At 38.5% G+C, this 21,017-nt stretch overlaps 1 long non-coding RNA gene across 4 annotated transcripts; it reads left to right on the top strand.

The window, feature by feature from the left end:
• Nucleotides 1-556: 556 nt before the first annotated feature.
• LOC141379923 (uncharacterized) lies at nucleotides 557-19,876 on the top strand. Of its 4 annotated transcripts, XR_015520808.1 has the most exons (4): nucleotides 557-601; nucleotides 1,920-2,063; nucleotides 3,297-3,357; nucleotides 19,226-19,876. It is a non-coding gene; the product is annotated as an uncharacterized LOC141379923 (long non-coding RNA). The 4 variants fall into 4 exon arrangements; XR_015520810.1 differs by lacking the exon at nucleotides 1,920-2,063 and having other exon boundaries at nucleotides 557-706; XR_015520809.1 differs by lacking the exons at nucleotides 557-601; nucleotides 1,920-2,063 and having other exon boundaries at nucleotides 2,706-3,357.
• Nucleotides 19,877-21,017: the final 1,141 nt, after the last annotated feature.

Here is a 21,017-nt window from a genome sequence, read left to right as displayed (position 1 = left end):
GAAGAAGGGGGTGGGGCATGTCAGATACTAGAGAGCATCTGATTGGCCAGATGATTTGATGAGTAGCTGAAGAACGAGTATGTATAAAACGTTGATTCATTTAGGTGTAAGAGACAAACTGCAGGCTTTACATGTTAATATCCGGTTTTATATCTCCTAAACGCAAATTTTGTCACTGTTTTGGAGCACACTAGCTTTTAAATCTATCTTAAATACTAACAACACTGATTTTACCATCTAAAAAACTGTCTTTTAATTTCATGGGACCTTTAAAGTAAAGTATCGAATCTCTTTTTACAGTCTAGTGTTTTATTTCTTGGTTTAGTTCAGCATCTGTGCTGCGGTTTATCAGGTGACTTTGCTTTTAAGCTTTTGCACAGACGGACACAAGTCTGCGAGTCTTCTGTCTCCACACTCCCACACACACTCATTGCCCACTTGATCAGATGGCAAATATGCAGAAGCGGAAGTACAGGAACAGTCTATCAGCATGTTATCTGAGCTCCTGTTTACTCGGCCCGCTCTTATCTGTCACATGAGGTCCGCTCAGTCACACACACACGCATGTCATTGAATGCTGGGACAGATGTGAGGCTCAACTGTGAGAGTGTGTCTGAGCCTCGAACATTATCAGGAAGGCTATTCCAGAGTTCAGGAGCCATAAATGAGAAGGCTCGACCTCCTTTAGTGGACTTTGCTATTCTAGGTACTACCAGAAGCCTTGAGTTTTGAGATCTTAAAGAGCGAGTTGGATTGTAGCGAGACAGAAGGTTGGTTAGATAAACAGGAGCTCGATTATTTAGAGCTTTATAGGTGAGAAGCAATATTTTAAATTTAATACAAAACTTAACAGACAGCCAGTGCAAGGAGAATACAATTGGGCTGATATGATCATATTTTATAGACCTGGTAAGAACTCTGGCAGCTGCATTTTGTACTAGCTTAAGTTTGTTAATAGAGGATGCTGGGCAGCCAGCGAACAGAGCATTACAGTAATCCAGTCTAGAAGTCATAAAAGCATGGACTAGCTTTTCTGCATCTGAGATGGATAACATACTTCCAAGTTACTTTCATAACTTAGCAATATTTCTCAGATGAAAGAAGGTAGTTTTTGTGACATGGGAGATATGATTTTCAAAAGTTAAATTGCTGTCTAATATGACACCCAGATCTTTAAATCCGCACACAGCAGGCACACAACATCATAAGACGGTAATATTAGGTTAAATTTAAGTATTGAAGTCAGGTGACCCAAATTTATTGTCCAGCCAGGATAACGTTATTTTGTCGCCCGAAAACAACGTCAAATTACATTAATAAATGGTGTATTTTAGGCTGTTTGAAAATGACCAAAATCCAATGTCTGATAGACGTCATAGTGGTAACGTCCACGCAATGTCAAGGTGTAACATGATTAGACGTTGATATTAGATTGGATTGATTTAGGAATGAAAAATTGGGAAGCAGATCTGTCGAAATAATCATTATATTTACTATTATCTATATGTGTGTGTGTGTTTGTGTTTACGTGCTTAATAAACCCTATTTATAAAGGGCAGAAGTTTGCTGAATGAGCATTTAGAGCGACCCAACAATTGTGATTGAGGGAAACGGGCTGGACGTCCCATCACTAAACACTTGCTGATTCATAATCTGCATTTTTATTTGCCCAGTTTGAAATGTTTGGATTAGATCAATTCTTGACCTCATCGCTCAGCTTCCGGGTCCTTCATTAAAGACGCTGAAACATCTGGAGTCTCGTCCTCGTTGTGTCTTGAACAAAGACATGTTCAGACTGTGTTAGTCTGCAGGCCGCTGAGCTGATCTCCAATGAAAAACAGACCTGCTGGCAAATCAAAACATCCTTTCCAGAATTAAACATATTACCACAGGAATAAACAATCCGCTCCGATGACCAGGGATTGCTGTCTGCACTCGGCATGCTGATCGAAAGAAACGATATCACTAGCACTGTGAACACATCTCGCTTTTATATTTGCAGAAGTAGAGGACCTGAAGGAGAACAGGCAGTACAGAGGGAGCAGAGAGAGTCTAAAACATTGGTGTGTAACACTATAAATTAATAAAATACAGTAGTTTACTGTAAAATATTAGATTTTATGGTTTCTACCAATTTAACTGTAAAATTCGGTCAATGAAACAGACTAAACTTAGTATAACTTATTAAAATAAGTTACAGCAACATAAAATACTTGTTGTATTCAGTTTTTGTGATAAAATCTTTGCATAGTTTACAGTAAAATGTTTTATTTTTTAATGGTATCTATAGTTTTTTTACTCACAAATCTGGCAACCAAACTGACTAAAATATTAAATTAAACTTTGTATAACTTATTAAAATAAGTCAAAGCATCATCAAAATAATTGTTGTCTTTACTTTTTATCATAACATTTTTACAGTGTAATTTACTGTAAAATGTAATTTTTTTTAATGGTTTTAACGCATTTTTCACAGATTTTTTACCATTTTTTTTATTGTGAACACATCTCACTTTTATATTTCCTGAAGATAAGGACCTGGAGGAGAACTGGGAGGACATATTTAATTAAACTTTGTATAACTTTATAAATTAAGTCAAAGCAACATAAAAAATAATTGTTTTTACTTTTTATCATAACATTTTTTACAGTGGATTTTACATTAAAAGTTTTATTTTTTAACTGTTTACCGCTTTTTTTCACAGATTTTTTTACCATTTTTTAATCATATTTTTCATCGTGAACACATCTCGCTTTTATATTTCCTGAAGAGAAGGACCTGGAGGAGAACCGGGAGGACAGAGGGGGCAGAGAGTGTCTAAAACACTGGTGTATAACACTATAAATTAATGAAATACAGTAGCTTACTGTAAAATTTCCTTTTTAAGGGTTTCTACAGCTTTACCAAAAAATTCTGGCAACCAAACTGACTAAAAATGTTAAGTTAGACTTTGTATAACCTATCAAAATAAGTTAAAGCAACATAAAAAATATTTGCTGTCTTCAATTTTTGTGATAAAATCTTTGTATAGTTTACAGTAAAAGGTTGTATTTTTGATGGTATCCACCGCTTTTTTTAACAGAAAATTCTAGCAACCAAACTTACAAAAATATTAAATTAAACTTTGTATTATTTTTTTAATTAGGTCAAAGCAACATAAAAATAATTGTTGTCTTTACCTTTTATCATACATTTTATACAGTGGAGTTTTATTTTTTAATGTTTTTTTTTTTTACAGTTTTTCTTTTACCACTTTTTTCCATCGTGGACACATCTCGCTCTTTCATATTTGCAGAAGAAGAGGACCTGAAGGAGAACAGGGAGGACAGAGGGAGCAGAGAGAGTCTAAAACATTGGTGTGTGACACTATAAATTAATAAAATACAGTAGTTTACTGTAAAATATTAGATTTTCAGGGTTTCTACAACTTTAACTAAAATTCTGGCAGCTTATCAAAATAAGTTAAAGCAGCATAAAAATATTTGTTGTCATAACACTTTTTACGGTGTAGTTTACTGTAATTGTTTGGTGTTTTGATAGTTTTTACCGCTTTTTTTTACGGTAAACCTTCTGGATTTTTAAATGTTGTGATTGGATATATACCTCAGTCATGTGACAGAAATGGTATGACTCTTTCTGTTTTTCATGATTTCTACCGTTTTTTTATCGTGAAATTATGCCAAGGACAGGGAGAGTAAAAGATTGTTGAAAACACTATAAATTAATGAAATACGAAAGTTTACCGTAAACCTGGGATATTTTTGTTTTTGTTTCCACAACTTTTTAAACAGCAAAATTGCACATCTTACTTTTTTATTTCTAGAGGAAGAGGACCCGAAGGAGAGCAGGAACGACAGCTAGACTAAAACGTTGGTGTAAAACACTATAAATTAATGAAATATGGTAGTTTGCCGTAAACTTTAGGGATTGTTTGATTCTATCAATTTTTGTATTTTTTTTTTTTTTTTTACAAAATACACCATATATTAATCTATATATATATTTTTTAAGTTATGGCAACCACATTTAGTTTTTATTTATTTTTTACTGTCAATTTTATAAATTTTTTTGAATTTTATTTTTTGCAATGTTGCGATTGGCTGAATGCCTTCCTATGAGAAAAATTGAGCATGTTCCTGAGATGAGCATTGGTTCACCATATGACTTTCCCGTCCCTACAGAAGTGTATAACACTATACTCTAAATAGAAAATACAGTAGTTTACCATTAAAAATATATATTTTATTTATGTTTTCTACTGCTTTTTTAAAAGGTAAAGTTCTGGCAACCCCAGCTGCCATTTTCACTGTACATTTTATGGATTTTTTTTACAATGTTGTGATTGGCTGAACACCTCAATCATGTGACAAATATGTTATGACTTTTTCTATATTTGGAAAATCAGTTTCTAAAGCATAATGACAGGTGATAAAGCTGAATGTTTACAGCCCCAGAATGCAACATATTACAACAGGAATAAACAATCCTGATGGCTCAGTGTTTAGCACTGTGGCCTCACAGCTAGAAGGTTGCAGGTTTGAGTCCCAGTTAGCATTACTGTGTGGAGTTTGCATGTTCCGTGTTGGTGTGGGTTTCCTCCGGGTGCTCCGGTTTCCACCACAGTATAAACACATGCGCTATAGGGGAATTGAATAAACTAAATGTGTGTGAATGCCAGCGTATAGGTGTGTCCCAGTACTGGGTTGTGGCTGGGAGGGCATCCACTGCGTAAAAACATATGTTGGAATAGTTGGCGGTTCATTCCACTGTGGCAACCTCTGAAATAGAGACTAAGCTGAAGGACAATGAATGAATAAACAATCTTAGACGGATTGAAGGCAATGAGCACCGTGAACACATCTCGCCTTTTAATTTCCAGAGGAAGAGGTCCTGAAGGAGCACAGGAAGGACAGAGGAGGCAGAGAGGTTGGGGGTGTCAGCCGTAAGCCCAAACTCTGCATGTTTCCTTTACGAATGACAAGGGCTCGAGTGTAACTATCGGTAAATAAAGAGTGGCTGTAAAATTAACTACAAGACGGGTCCAACAGGAATCCCTGGCGGCACTTCCTGGCTCTCAGAGGCCATAAACAAGCCCTAAACAAGCCAAGCTGGCTCCAGCTCATGTCCTGCGGCTGCAGGCTGAGGTCACGGCGGCCCCTGCTGCTCCACTGGGGGCCCCAACACTGGGACGACACGGAGGAAGCTGTTTATGCCCCCGTCTGAATGTTGACTTGTTAGCGAAAACACAGCAGTGGCTGGCATGAATGTTAGACGTACTTTTCCTTAAAGAGATCATGTGACGTTGCTAACATGAACGTTAATTTGTGTAACGCTTTAGTATAGGGGCCAATTCTCACTATTAGCAAGTGACTTATTACACTCGATGTTTGAAGTTTGTTCTAACTACTTCTTTAAAATGAGCTGACACAACGCAGTTCAATTCGTTTATTTGTGTAGCACATTTTACAATAACAACTGTTTTAAAGCAGCTTTACAAAAGGTTGCATTACAATAAAATATGTTATTACATACAGACATCCACTCACCGGCCACTTTATTAGGTACACCTGTCTACCAGCTCGTCAACGCAAATTTCTAATCACATGGCAGCAACTCAATGCACTTAGGCCGCATTTACACTGCATGGTCCAAGTGACTCAATTACGATTTTTTTCTGTCATGTGGCACAGATCGGATATGGCTTGAATAAATGAATGAAAAAAGCTTTAAAGTTGGAAGTTTAAAAAAATTTCGGAAAAGTTCGAGAAGTTTATGGTGTCAGTGTGAAGAGAGAATATTAGTACAAAACTTGATCCACTTCAGTTTGCATATAGCAAAGGAGTAGGTACATGTGATGCCATCAAGAGTCTGATGCACTTTGTTTTAAATCATTTAGAAGGCCCTGATGCATATGCACTTGTACTGTTCTTTGATTTTAGCTCTGCGTTTAAAGGTTCAGGACACACTGGAGAACTTTTTTTTTTATATTAACAGATTTGTGTGTGTTGGGCATCAGTTAAGACAATGTTAGCACCTGTCAGCTTTAATTGTGGGGGAAACTGGATCATTTTGAGCTTTTGTCAGCTAATTTCAGCTTCCGGGTTTAAAATGATTTTTGGGGCGGGATCAAAATCGGCAACGTAGCGCAGTACTGCAAGTGCAATGATGACGCGTCGGTTTCTCATTATTATTCATAGCCGAGTTTTCTTATCCTATTAGAAGAACTAATTTGCAGAATTTAGCCGTTCATGAAGGCTCATATGCGTTTGTTTCCATGATCCACAGGGTTTGTTGCATGTTTTCCCCCGTGATCTTGTCAGGGCCGATCATACAGCAAAGCTGTGTGTGTGCTGCTAGCATTTTTTTCGGGAGAGCAGCACGAGAATTGGAGAATGGCGGACGCTGTCTTTTATCAGGAGTTCGTTCACATTCAGACACATCGCCGTGCTGCTGTGTTCGCCTAAATCCTCTATATTACCGGCAGGACTAATGGTTAAAACTGAGTAAAACTGCACTGAGTCTGCTGGATACGGGCATTGAGGGAAAATCCTCATTTATAGTGTTTACATGAACACACTTATCTTTATAATGATATAAATTGTGGTTATGTGTATATAAAATTACGAATAACAAGTGTAGCAGGGCACTAAATCAGTTCATTTCTTTGCATTTTAACTTTGTAAAGTATAAACTCATGCGTCTCCTCACGGTTTGTCTCATTTTGTGAGCTAACTGACAACAACAGTTGTTCGCTCACGTTCTCCCCTGCTGGCCACGCCCACTCCTGCCTGATGCTCGCGGAGCTCCGCCCATTAATCATGCATCTTTTGAAAAAATTCTAAAGTAGACTTTAACCGAAAGTGGGGGGTGTCATGACCCTTTAACACAGTTCAACCACATGTTTTAACTAGGAAACTGAAAAACTTAGGAGTAAACTCTACAATTATTCAATGGTATCAATCCTTTTTAACAAATCGAACTCAGGCAGTCAAAGTTAATAATAGTTTGTCGCAAGTCAAATATAGTAGTGCTGGTGTTCCTCAGGGTTGTGTGAGCTCATCACTTTTATTTACTCTATATACTAATGAGTGCTCAAGCAGGCACTCACAGAATCTTAGGCCCCGTTTACACTAATGCAATTTAGTTTGAAAACGCATAAGTTTTGCTACGGTTACGCCAACCGTCCACACTACGCCGGAGTTCTCGAGCGCCGAAAACGGAGCGTTTCGAAAACGCTGGAGAGGCCGTTTTCATTCTGAAACGCTGCTGCTCCGTCTCAGTGTGGATGACGGAGACATCTGAAAACGGAGGCGGGGCTGCAGACATTCGCCTCTCTGATTGGGGCTTTTCCTGAATATTAAGTAGCCTGACACACAGTTCAGTCCTGCATCCTCTCCGTGTAAGTTCAGATTTTGCAAGTTTGATCAAGGCTGCAGTCTCTTCTTCTCAGTTTGATATGGAAAACAGACTATACCGAGGACACGGGTAAATCTTCAAAGGGAACAGTGTACTTTATAACTTCATTCACATCACCCTGGCTTCGTTGTTTCACTTTATCAACAATAAAATGTAAACGTGATTTAAGGAACTGCCTATTTTCATTTTAATATTAGCAACTTAGACAGCAGAAATGTTGAGGCGTCGTGCTGCATATATGAGCGTCATCTTCACTGTGTGCATATTTATAACAAAACGGAGCCGATAACAACTGCCTCCTTTCAATTTCAGTGAAAATACGAAACACACCCTCTCTTTTGCTGAATATCAGTTTTAATAATCGATAATGGCCATTATAAAAGTATAACATACAATAAGTTTATACATTATAGGAAATAAAGGCAAGCGATCAGTCAATATACAGAATAGGCTACGTGGTTACATTAATCATTAACTTATCTTTGCGCTCAGCCAAAACACGTTACCTGAGAACAAGTAATAGATTCCAATGACCAAAGTCAGGGAATATGTCGTTAGATAAAGACAACAAGATGAATGAAATATCCCGTTTAATAAATATAGTGAGATTAGATCCAGCGGGAGATACTTGACGAGAAGTCCGACTAGCAGAGCTCTCATCTGGGTAGATGGGCTGCAGTGCTTGCCCGAGAGTGTGTGTGTGGTCACGTGATGTGTGTTTTCAGCGTTTTGGTGTGGACGGAGAGCAGTTCAGAAACGCTGGGTAAAACGCGAGTGTGGACGCGGATCGTTTTCATTATAAAACGCCGTTTTAAAACTAAAACGCACTAGTGTAAACGGGGCCTTATTTTAAACTATTCAGACGATACGGTAATTTTGAGAAGATACAGAACTTTCCGCTGGAAACGGAACAGATTTAAGAACTCTTTTATTCCAGTGTCAATCAGACTATTGAACACTGAACAATAGTGTGTGTCATTTTTTTTTGTTGACTTCCTCTTTTAAATTGTTATTGTGTCAGAACCTGCTGAAGTGCCGGGTGAGTCTACAGAAAATTTCCCCTTGAGGGACAATAAAGTATACAAACAAACAAACAAAGAAGTATTTGAAAAGGCCACCAACGTTACAAAGCACCTGAAAATGAGACTCTGTGAAGACGATGACGTCATGTGTGTGCATAGTACATGTTTAGGAAAGTGTTTGATTTTAAATATTTATTTATATAGATCATTTATATAGCTAATTTCGACCTGGAAACTGCGACTTTAGACTTAACAAGCAAATAGTAGATATGAGATGCTAAAATCTTAGGCTGATCACACAAGAAAACATAAGTATTTTCCGTGTTTTCAGATTAGTGGCTAATTCGTACGAGTTCAGTCGTACAAAATTGTACGATTTTAAAAAGGAGGCGTGGCACCTAACCCCACCCCTAAAACCAACCGTCACTGGGGGATGAGCAAATCGTACTAAATTTTACGAATTATATCGTACGAATTCATACGAATTAACCACTAAATCCAAAAGTTTTGAATTATCGTGAGATTGCGTTGTAAATTCTAAACCATCTGAATTTGGCCTCTGCTATTCTCAGACACTGGGAATCTCCTTGTGTTTATTATTCTATTGTTTACTGCAGAGTCATTAAAGCCATTTTGAGTGTCTTTAACTTTGGGCTGAGTTTTATGGCACTGGCGTCAGTAGAAATGGCACTTGACAGAGCAGTAGGGGGGAGTGTTGATTGGGGCTTGACCCCTGGGTTCTCCCACCTAACCAACACTAACTAACCCGTCTGCTGCTGGCTCATAATTGAGTGGAGCGGCCGGCAATGCTCACTTGAGTTATGGTCAACTGACAAGACTGTAGACTGAGCTTCATCAAATAACAAACAACCCGGCCCAGAAAAAGAGCTTCTTTCAACAGCCACTCCTGCTGTTTGAACAAAGCAGACCAAGAAGACTAAGATGCCCCAACACACTTCTTGTTTTCCCCAAAACATTTGGTCAGTTGCTTGGTTCAATGATTTAACACACAGCCAAAAGCTGAAGAGTTTTGTTCATGTTTCAGGTTTATGCCCTGTATTAAAAAAAAGAAAGGTCTTTAATCATAATTATATTCAACACAGACTCATTGGAACTACGTGCTTCAGTCGGCATTGGCAAAAACGTGTTGTAATATAGTAAAATAATCACTAGGGGCAGTATGACGATAACAACATTTGTTTCTTTTCACACTAATGATATTTAGAGAGTCATATTATCAACCCAGGTTCATTCTTAAAGCGTAGCCCCGTGGACGTCTCTGGAGACCGCGGAATACGTCTCGGGAGGTATGTATTTTTGCGTTTTTTGTTTTCGTGAATCAGCGAGAGTCCGCTGTTTGCACTTTTTCGCATCTCAAATGTCTCTCAGGAGTGCCGTTCACGCCCGCGCTGTTCTCACGTAAACTCACCAGAGGCTGTCGAACAACCGTCTGTCCGACTGGCTGAATGATTGACTGGGCGACCGGCCAATCAGCTGACCCCCTTCTTCCTTCCCTGAACCCAACCAGTTTTACCTATTGACCTGCTCACCCGCTTACTTCCCTAAACCCAACCAACAATTTACAAAAGTCGTCCAAAAAAAGAAAAGCCCTTGTCTGAGTTTTACCACGTTTTCAGATTTTACCACATTCTCACCGTGTTATGAACTTGTTCACTTTATTTTTTGGATTCTGTTTTTGTCTTACCTGATTTCTGGAACCGCTCCTCCCCAGACTTGAACCCGGTCGTTGTCGTCAACTCCTCTCTGGCGTCTCAAGTCCGCCGACGTACACGACGAGCTAACCCGACAAACTGGTTGCGGCGGGAAAGCCCTCCATGGAGGTAAACGTTCAGCCTATAAGAGCGAAAAGGAACGACGTCATACCGCCCTGTAGCATTCGCTTAGAAAATGAAATGCAACCATACGTACCTCCGGCTACATAACTTGCAGTCTCCAGAAACGTCCACGGGACTACGTTTTCAGAATGAGCCTGAGTTGCATATTATTGATGAACAAAGGACTATTTTTGTGCAGTTCTTTGCGCAACGGCAAATAAACACCACAAAACAACTGAACGCTGTCTGTGATTTGTAATGAAAACGTTTGTGTCATCTATCTATCTCCATATATCAAAATTTCTGGCGTGTTCAGTTTGCTAGTAGCTCACTTTGTATGGTTTTGTGCTCAGGTTCCGATGAAGCGCTCTCCCACAAAATAGATGTAAAATCAAAGTAAAACTATGTGGCTGCAATGAACTTTCTCTAACATCTGCTTCTGAAAACACTATTGGTTGGGTTTAGGGAAGGGTGGTTTGCTAGCTGATCTGTACAATAAGTGTCACCTTCGCTTGTATGTGTACAAGAATGCGTATTTGAAACGCACAACAAAACGTACCCTAATTAACATAGAGTCACAAAAGTGTAGACAGCACACTCTAGTGGATTTGTCAATTGGAACATATGACAAAACGACCCCTAATTATTGTATTTCAGATTCACAATAATGTAAACAGTGTCCTCTAGTGAATTTCTCATTTCTCATAGTGGATTTGTTAACTGAAATGTTCAACAAAACATACCCTAAGTAATGTATTGTGTTACAAACATGTAGAGAGCGCCCTCTAGTGGATTTGTCATCTGAAACGTACAACAAAACGTACCCTAAGTAACGTATTTTAGATTCCCGATAATGTAGACAGCGCCCTCTAGTGAATTTCTCATCTAAAACGTACTACAAAACATACCCTAAATAACGTTTTTCAGTCACGAACATGTAGACAGCACCCTCTAGTGGATTTGTCACCTGGAACATACAACAAAACGTACCCTAAGTAATGTATTTCCGATTCACAACAATGTAGACAACGTCCACTAGTGAATTTAAGTGAATTTAACTAGTGTCATCTAAAAACATACAATATTACATACCCTAAGTAACGTTTTTCAAATTTGCAATAATGTAGACAGCGCCCTCTAGTAGATTTGTCATCAGAAACATACAACAAACGTACCCTACGTGACGTTTTTCAGAGTGGCCAAAGTGTAGACAGCACCTTTTAGAGGATTTTTCATCTGAAACGTGCAACAAAAACGTACCCAAAGTAACGCATTGTAGATTTGCAATAATATAGACAGCGCCCACTAGTGGCTTTGTCATCTGGAATGTACAATAAAACGTAACCGAAGTAACGTATTTCAGATTCGCATGAATGTAAACAGCGCCTGCTAGTGGATTTGTGGTCTGAAACATACAACAAAATGTACCCTAGTTAACGTATTTCAGACTCACAAATGTGTAGACAGAGCTGGCTAGTGGATTTGTCATTTGGAACATACAACGAAACATACCTTAAGTTACGTATTTCAGATTCACAACAATGTAGACAGCGCCCTCTAGTGGGTTTGTCATCTGAAACATACAACAAAACATACCCGAAGTAACATATTTCAGAGTCGCAAACATGTAGACAGCGCCCTCTAGTGGATTTGTCATTTGAAACGTACAATAAAATGAACCCTAAGTAAGGTGTTTCAGAGTCGTAAACATGTAGACAGCGCCCTCTAGTGGATTTTTTGTCATCTGAAACGTACAACATAATGTACCCACTCTTAAATTGATGTGTTGTTTAGTTAGCAAGTTAATAGTCTAATTAAAATATCCGATAATAGTAGACCCTATAACTAAATTCCACAAAAAGTGCATTTTGTCAAATTAATTTTAATGTTAGTAAAGAGTCGTTATATAAAGTGGGTCATTTTGTCACATTCTGTCACATTTGTCACAACTTCTACAGTAACTACAGCTCAGAAACTTTTACAGGTTTAGGTTCAGAAACTTTCACTGTAATCAGCAGTAAATCCCACTACAAGTCTACACTCAGACACAAGAGTCTTCCTTCAAATCTCCTGCTCCCGAAAGATTCCACCTCCATCTTTTTTTCCCCCTGCAGTTGTTTTCCTAAACACCGGATTTTCGTTTGGAGTTTGGGAGGGAGCGGTGCTGACAGTATTTATAGCCTGCTGTTCTAACCAAAATTATCAGTGTACCACAAAATAACTTCCTCAGTGCTGGCCACAAAATAACAGGATGCCTTCAATTGTGCGTATTTATTAATTTTAGCAAAGGATTGCTCGTTTTATAAATAGCTCCGCTCCAGAGTCGGCTGTACAAACTTCCTTTGCTTCAGTGAGTGTTTGAGAAGCGAAGGACGCTCGTCCTTCCCATGGAGCACAGTGTCGCCTGGCGTCTGGCCTCCATTAGGGCTCCATTTTATCAGGTCAGAGGTGAGAGGTCAGAGGTCGCAGCATGTTAATGGCTGAACTGGGGGGTCTTTCTGCCTGAATGCTCATCAGCACCTTGTACAGGGAACCCCATAACCCAAAGCTCACGGTGTATTACTGCCTGTTCACACTGTTCGCAATAATAAATCGACCAGGAGTCTTATGCAGCTTTTTTATACCTGCAGACCAGGGCTATTCAATTAGTTTGTCATGGGGGCCTTTTCATGAAATGCATTCCTAATGAGGGGCTGGAGAAATATGACTTGCATTATTAGTGATGACACAACATCATATAAGAGCACATATGCTGTATTTTTCCTTAAGACACCCATGCTCATGCTGGTATTTTCTACATTAAAATGTTAAAATATTGTATTTTGAAACTTCATAACATCAGTGCATTGTACAATGTGGCTTTTCTTACAAACGTATTTAAATGTTGCATTTCGAAATACAACAAAATCAGTGTATAGCTCAAGTGGGCTTCTTCTACTTTCAGACATATGTTTTAAACTGCGTAACAATTAGGAATGCAACGAATATAGGTTTTGGTTGTACGGTTATACCCAGATAGCAAAGAATTCTGGCCCAGATTTGGCATAAATCTGGCACAGCAGGCATTCCTGTGGCACTGGCATACAGCATGTGAGCCAAACATGGCCCTGGTTTGGCATAGAGGCACCGTCTTTAAGGCGGCACACAATATTTGGGCCAGATGTTAATAATTGATACGTGGGACAGACGTTAGTATTTGATATGTGGGCCAGATGTTAGTATTTGATACGTGTGCCAGATGTAAAATGTAGTTTTTGGCCCAGATGTTAATAATTGATACTTGGGCCAGATGTTAGTAATTGATATGTGGGTCAGATGTTAATAATTAATACATGGGACAGATGTTATTATTTGATATGTGGGTCAGATGTTAGTATTTGATATGTGGGCCAGATGTAAAATGTAGTATTTGACCCAGATGTTAATAATTGATACGTGGGCCAGATGTTAGTATTTGATATGTGGGCCAGATGTAAAATGTAGTATTTGACCCAGATGTTAATAATTGATACGTGGGCCAGATGTTAGTATTTGATATGTGGGTCAGATGTAAAATGTAGTATTTGGCCCAGATGTTAATAGTTGATATGGGGCCAGATGTTAGTATTTGATATGTGGGACAGACGTTAGTATTTGATATGTGGGCCAGATGTTAGTATTTGATACGTGTGCCAGATGTAAAATGTAGTTTTTGGCCCAGATGTTAATAATTGATACTTGGGCCAGATGTTAGTAATTGATATGTGGGTCAGATGTTAATAATTAATACATGGGACAGATGTTATTATTTGATATGTGGGTCAGATGTTAGTATTTGATATGTGGGCCAGATGTAAAATGTAGTATTTGACCCAGATGTTAATAATTGATACGTGGGCCAGATGTTAGTATTTGATATGTGGGCCAGATGTAAAATGTAGTATTTGACCCAGATGTTAATAATTGATACGTGGGCCAGATGTTAGTATTTGATATGTGGGTCAGATGTAAAATGTAGTATTTGGCCCAGATGTTAATAGTTGATATGGGGCCAGATGTTAGTATTTGATATGTGGGTCAGATGTTAATAATTGATACTTGGGCCAGATGTTAGTATTTGATACTTGGGCCAGATGTTAGTAATTGTTATGTGGGTAAGATGTCAAATGTGAGATTCGGCCCAGATCTTAATAACTGATATTTGGCCCAGATGTTAGTAATTGTTATGTGGCCCAGATGTAAAATGTAGTATTCGACCCAGAAGTTAATAATTGATGTTGGCCATGTAAGTTTGAGTTATTTTGACCCACATTTTTATTTTTTTATTATTTTCAAATAAAGAAAATAATTTAACCAATCAGATCGCCTCGAAAAAAAAAAATACGCCCATAGCACGCCTAAAGCGCAATGATTTATGGACTTATCAATTTCATTGCAGTCGTGACACACCAACTTATCTGGCCCAGTTCAGGCTCAGTTATGAGTTATTAACTTGGCTGAGACTTGGCCCAGATATGGTCCACGTTTGGCCCTTGTCTGGAAGCCAGACTTGGTCCAGTCATGTACCGTAATTCACTGCGGCATGTGGGCCAAGCAAAAGCTGATTGAATGGGCCAGAGCTGGGCCAGAGATATTTCCTATGTGGGTATAGTCTGAGGAATAATCATATCTTTTTAAAGTTGCCAGCAAGAAGGTCGCTGGTTCGAGCCTCAGTTGGGTCAGTTGGCATTTCTGTGTGGAGTTTGCATGTTCTCCCCATGTTGGCGTGGGTTTCCTTCGGGTGCTCCGGTTTCCCCCACAGTTCAAACACATGTGCTATAGGGTAACTGAATAGGCAAAATTGTCTGCGGTGTATGAGTGTGAATAAGTGTGTGGGTGTTTCCCAGTGATGGGTTGCAGCTGGAAGGGCATCCACTGCATAAAACATATGCTGGCTAAGTTGGCAGTTCATTCCGCTGTGGCGACCCCAGATTAATAAAGGCACTAAGCCGAAAAGAAAATGAAGATAGATGTGTGTGGTCGAAGTTTGATGCATTACAAAGTTTGACAATGTTCTCTTGTCTGAGGTCAGCGTACAGTAGCTACAGCTGGTTGGTGGAAGCATCACGCTCTGCTTTTCATCATCTGAGACTGAGCATTGTGTTAAAACAGAAGGAAGAAAAGATCTGCTAAAAGCTCTGGGGAAGTTTATCTTGCAGCCAAACAACTGGAGGGCTTCAAGAACAGCACGTCGAGTGTCCAGCCAAAGCTTAGATCCCAATCCAACTGAGAATCTGCGGAGCCATTAGAAACCCAGGAATCATCAGACGACACTAATACCTGAAAAACTCCACACATGAGCCATGTGCAGAACTGCATTCATTCATTCATTCATTCATTCATTCATACAGCCTCCACATCAAAGCTCCTGAAAGCAAAGAAGGAATGCTCCAGGATTGGCCAGCCCAGTCACCAGATATGAACATTATTGAGCATGGGAGTCCTGCAAGAAGACTTTCTTTGGCATTCCAGATGACTTTATTAATCAGTGATGTGAGTCATGTCAGAGATGTATGGATGTAGTCCTCCAAGCTCATGATGGAGTCAGACACAATATTCATTCTGTCTCCACTGCAGCAGGACTTTATATTCTATACTGGACATTATTTCTGTTCAGTGACAAGATTTTTTGTCTAGGCAAAGTCAGACCTTACTGTCTTAATTAAATCATTAAAAATCAAGGCATGATCATATTTTATTGTGCTCAAATCAGCACAATATTTTTTATTTGTATGTTTTTTAAGGTAAAAAGTAAGGTCTACATTATTAGCCTCATTAAGAATCCTAAATATTTTTCAATTTATTAATAATTAAACATGATTTAAAATTGCACTTTAAGCTGAATACTAGTATTTTTAAAATAAATAATTAAATATTACTCACTGTCATTGTGGTAAGACAAAACAGAGGAGTTATCAAGTTAGTCATACACTAACTGGCCACTTTATTAGGTACATATTACTACTTCCGGGTTGGACCCCATTTTACCCTCAGAACTGCCTTAATCCTTCATGGCGTAGATTCCACAAGCTACTGGAAATATTCCTCAGAGATTTTGCTCCAGATTGACATGATAGCATCACAGTTGCTGCAGATTTGTCGGCTGCACATCCATGATGTGAATCTTCCATTCCACCACATCCCAAAGCTGCTCTATTGGATTGAGATCTGGTGACTGTGGAGGCCATTTGAGTACAGTGAACTCATTGTCATGTTCAAGAAACCAGTCTGAGATGATTCTCGCTTTATGACATGGTGTGTTATCCTGCTGGAAGTAGCCATCAGAAGATGGAGACACTGTGCTCATAAAGGGATGCACATGGTCAGCAACAATACTCAGTACAACTTACTTACTCGGTAAGCTGTGGTGTTGACACCATGCTCAATTGGTACTAATGAACCCAAAGTGTGCTAAGAATTTGTTTTCTTGACAATTCTCTGTAAACCCTAGAGATGGTTGTGAAAATCCCAGTAGATCTGCAGTTTTTGAAATACTCAGAGCAGCCTGTCTGGCACCAATAACCATAACACACTCAGATTAGAAATGAGAAATTTGCGATAATGAGCAGTTGGACAGGTGTACCTAATAAAGTGGCCAGTGAGTGTATATATATTAAGTAAATAGTAATATATATTTATTGAATTTTTTTTTTTTTAAATTACAATTTCACAGAAGAGCTTATCATTTTGACTTCAACTGTATATTGGCTTACATTTCGAAATAAAACAATGTCAAATGTTAAATGTGTTTAATTTCATTCATTATTATTATTATCATTATTATTATTATTATTATATTATTATATTAATATATCATTATTTATTCATATTTATTAATAATTTTACAATTAATATATATATATATATATATATATATATATATATATATATATATATATATATATATATTTATTTATTTATTTATTTATTTATTTATTATTTTATTTTTTTTCAAATATAATAATTATAATGTTCATTTATATCAGATTTCCATATGGGCTGTAAAAAGGCGCATGTGCTCATGGTTTGAACTTCCAAACATGTTGTACTCTGTCAGCTAAAATATTCAGGTCAAGCAACTGGGCTATTACACAAACTCTTGTCCATACATCTACAACAGCATGTTCACATTTCTGGGAGTGGTGTATGTGTGTGTGTGTGCGAGTGTGTGTGTGTCCTAGCAGTTGCCTGGTTGCACAACCATTTTGAGGCTGGCTGCGTTGGAGCCCTGCACTTGTTAATCCCAGCTCTTTCCTGCTGTCAAGTTAACAAAAACAAACAGATAATTTATCTACGCGGTTGAGCACACGGAACCGGGCTCTGGGGGAGTGGTGCGCGTCACAGTGACCTCATGTTCGGCGAGATGCATTCGTTTGTGTCCCGTTAGTGTTTTATTTATTCTGCAGGAAGAATGTTACTCTGCGGGCCGGGCCGTCCGGGCACAACACATGGGTGAGGAATTCTGTCTAGTCGAAGACGTCGTCCTGCCATCAGAACAGCCTGTTGCTCAAAACAAACTGGACAAACTCTGTCACACACTCGACGCAATAAGGCGCAAGATATTTTTGACATGATGTGTTGCTATTTTCAGACCAGCGCAAAAGTCATTTTGACGTTTTGAACCACGTTGTTAAAATAGTAAATTTATTTGTGTCACTTTGTGGACTCATGGGTGTGCTGGTCTATAAAGGAGGGGTGTTAAGAAGGATTGTTGGTGTGTTGCTATTTTGATGAACTGAAACAGACTGCGGCATTGACCAGCTAAAAGCTGCTCTAAAATCCAGCTCAGAGCGCATTACTTATGCGTCTATGCAGGTTCAAACGCTTACACGCTGTTTAATACACACAGGATGATCAGCAATACACAAATATCTTTACAGATGAATAAAAATGCTATAAAAATTATTATTTACTACATAAATATAAAAACCACTGCCTCCATGCCTTCTTCAGATTATTTTTGAAAATGTGCATTTGTATAATGTTATTATGTATTATATGCAGATTTATATTTGTTTTAATAAACGCAAGTGTGGATTTGTCCTCCTGTGCGATTTTAAAGACTTCTGCATCACCATATGGGGCATAATAACAGGACGTGTGTCTTGATATAACTCAGTTGTTTGACCACACTTTGTTATTATTGTTCATTTATTCCTTTTCTGGAAATTAGAACGGAATTTATTAAATTACAAAAATATACTGTAAAATAACGGATATTAAATGACAGAAATTTACTGTAAAATAACGGATATTAAATTACAAAAATATTCCATAAAATAGCGTATATTAAATTACAGAAATTTACAGTAAAATAACGGATATTTAATTACAGAAATTTACCGTAAAATAACCGATTTTAAATTACAGAAATTTACAGTAAAATAACGGATATTAAATTACAGAAATTTACAGTAAAATAACGGATATTAAATTACAGAAATTTACAGTAAAATAACGGATATTAAATTACAGAAATTTACCGAAAAATAATGGATTTTAAATTACAGAAATAAACCTTTAATATCAGATATTAAATTACAGAGATTTACCGTGAAATAAAAGATTTTAAATTACAGAAATAAACCTTAAATATCAGATATTAAATTACAGAAATTTACAGTAAAATAACGGACATTAAATTACTGAAATTTTAATTTAAGGAAATTTTTGTATTTTAATATCTGATATTTTACAGTTACCCCACCTGCCAGAAATAAACCATAAAACTATGGATTTTTCTTGGAAGTGTGTATGGGTGTGTTTTATTTTTATTATTTTTTATTTATTTATTTATTTTTTTATACAGTGAGGCAGCTCATGCTCCAAACACATTAAAAATAGTTTTGCACAAATAGATTTGCTTCATTTCCTTGTTTAAATACACTATGAACAGCAGCTAATTATTTTCTTTGTTCTCTATTTCCACCTAGGGAACCTCATCCTCAGGCCTCCAGAGATTATGCAGTGTCATTGATGCGATCAAAAACCCGTGAAGAAATGATACCAAGGTATCCATAATCCTGGACCAGGCTGTATCCTGAACAGATGCTGTTGCTCATGGAGGAGCAGAGAGCTTGAGACTGCTTCCTGAAAGACCACCGTGACAAACAAGTCTCCGCATTGATCCTGTGGGCCAGCCTGAACACCAGTCGGTGACCTACTCACACCTGCTGCTTCTCCACGATGGGCCTCCAGCGTTCTCCAGGCTCCGGCATCTAGACTGCAGCTCTGCACAAGAAGTTTGGCCAGAGGAGAAATAGTCGTGCGCAACTGAGCCTGGTTTCTCTTGTTTTTTTTTTTCTCCTTCACTTTCATCAATTGGTGAAGTTTGTTCTTCGCCGCTGTCGCCACTGGCTTGCTTGGTTTTTAGAGTTGCAGATAGATGTATTTGTTCATCATTGTTTGGACTCTCAGCAGTGAAAATTAAACCACACTGAACTGAACTGAACTTCAACTCTGAAAACTGGACTGACATTTACTAGAACTTCTAACGTTAAGCAGCTTTGACACAATCCACATTGTAAAAGCGCTACAGAAACAAGCATGAATACTTTAATAAATCCTCTCAGTGGATAACCTAACGTTTACACCGAATACAGCCTCCTTGACTGTGACCAGATAAGCACCCCATACACCCTTTAGGACCAGACACCCAGCTGTCTTTACAGGGTGACCGTAAACAAGCCTGCCTGGACTCGGATAAGGTTAATTATTTCCCTGTGTTAATTTTACCTCCTCTTTCCTGGGAACAGGGGTCACTCCTGTCCTTTTTTTATTATAATGCCTCCTTGTGCTGGAGTCTGATAAAGAGACGGGACTCTTTGGATTCAGGCACTGCTCAGTCGGGGCCAATAAATCTGAGCTTTAGTGTGGAGGAAATATGATCCATAAAGTGCTAAGTGACGCTGTCTGCTCCTCCTCCGTCGCCCATGGCTCAGTGTGGAGGCATTATTGGGACTCTGCGTGTCCTGCTGTCTGCTAAATGACCTGGCAGCGAGGCGGCGGGGAAGGCCAGAGGTGTTTGGGCCAGGATGAAAATAGATGCTTTAAAAAGACTGTAAAACGTGTCACCTTATGCGAATGAGCTTTCATTTGTGCTACCATTAAAATGCAACCCCAGATTGCGTGCCAGATGAATGCTGCCTTCAACATTTAATGGAATTATGGTAGCGTTTTTTTTTTTTGTTTGTTTTTTTTTTTTTTATCAAAGCAACGGAGCCTTTTCACATTTGCGGGTTTCTGAGTAGCAGAAGTTGTCATAGTTGGTAAACTTCGATGCAGTGAACAAATCATTTTTTTACAGTCCTATTTGCTGATATAATAAAAGAAAAACTCCATGATGGTATTCGTTCTTTTCGGCTAAGTCCCTTTATTAATCTGAGGTGACCACAGCGGAATGAACCGACAACTTATCCAGCATATGTTTTACACAGCAGAGGCCCTTTTGTTTTTTGTTTTTGTTTTTTGACTTGTGGGGGAAAGCGGAGCACCCGGAGAAAACCCGCGCAAACTCAGGGAGAACATGCAAACTCTACACAGATATGCCAACTGACCCAGCCAGGGCTTGAACCAGCGACCTTTTTGCTGTGAGGCAATTGTGCTACCCACTGCGCCACCGTGCAACCCCACGATCGTGTTATCATGACTTTAAGAAAAAGGAAAAACAATAGTGTGAGACGGATAACGGCAGCCAGAAGAGAGAACCACGTCCATACACTCTAC

The sequence above is a fragment of the Danio rerio genome, chromosome 21 (genome assembly GCF_052040795.2).
Source record: "Danio rerio strain M-AB ecotype USA chromosome 21, GRCz13ab, whole genome shotgun sequence".
Taxonomy (NCBI): Eukaryota; Metazoa; Chordata; class Actinopteri; order Cypriniformes; family Danionidae; genus Danio; species Danio rerio.
Note: the sequence above shows the minus strand (reverse complement) of the source record. Positions and strands in the feature narration are given on the sequence as shown.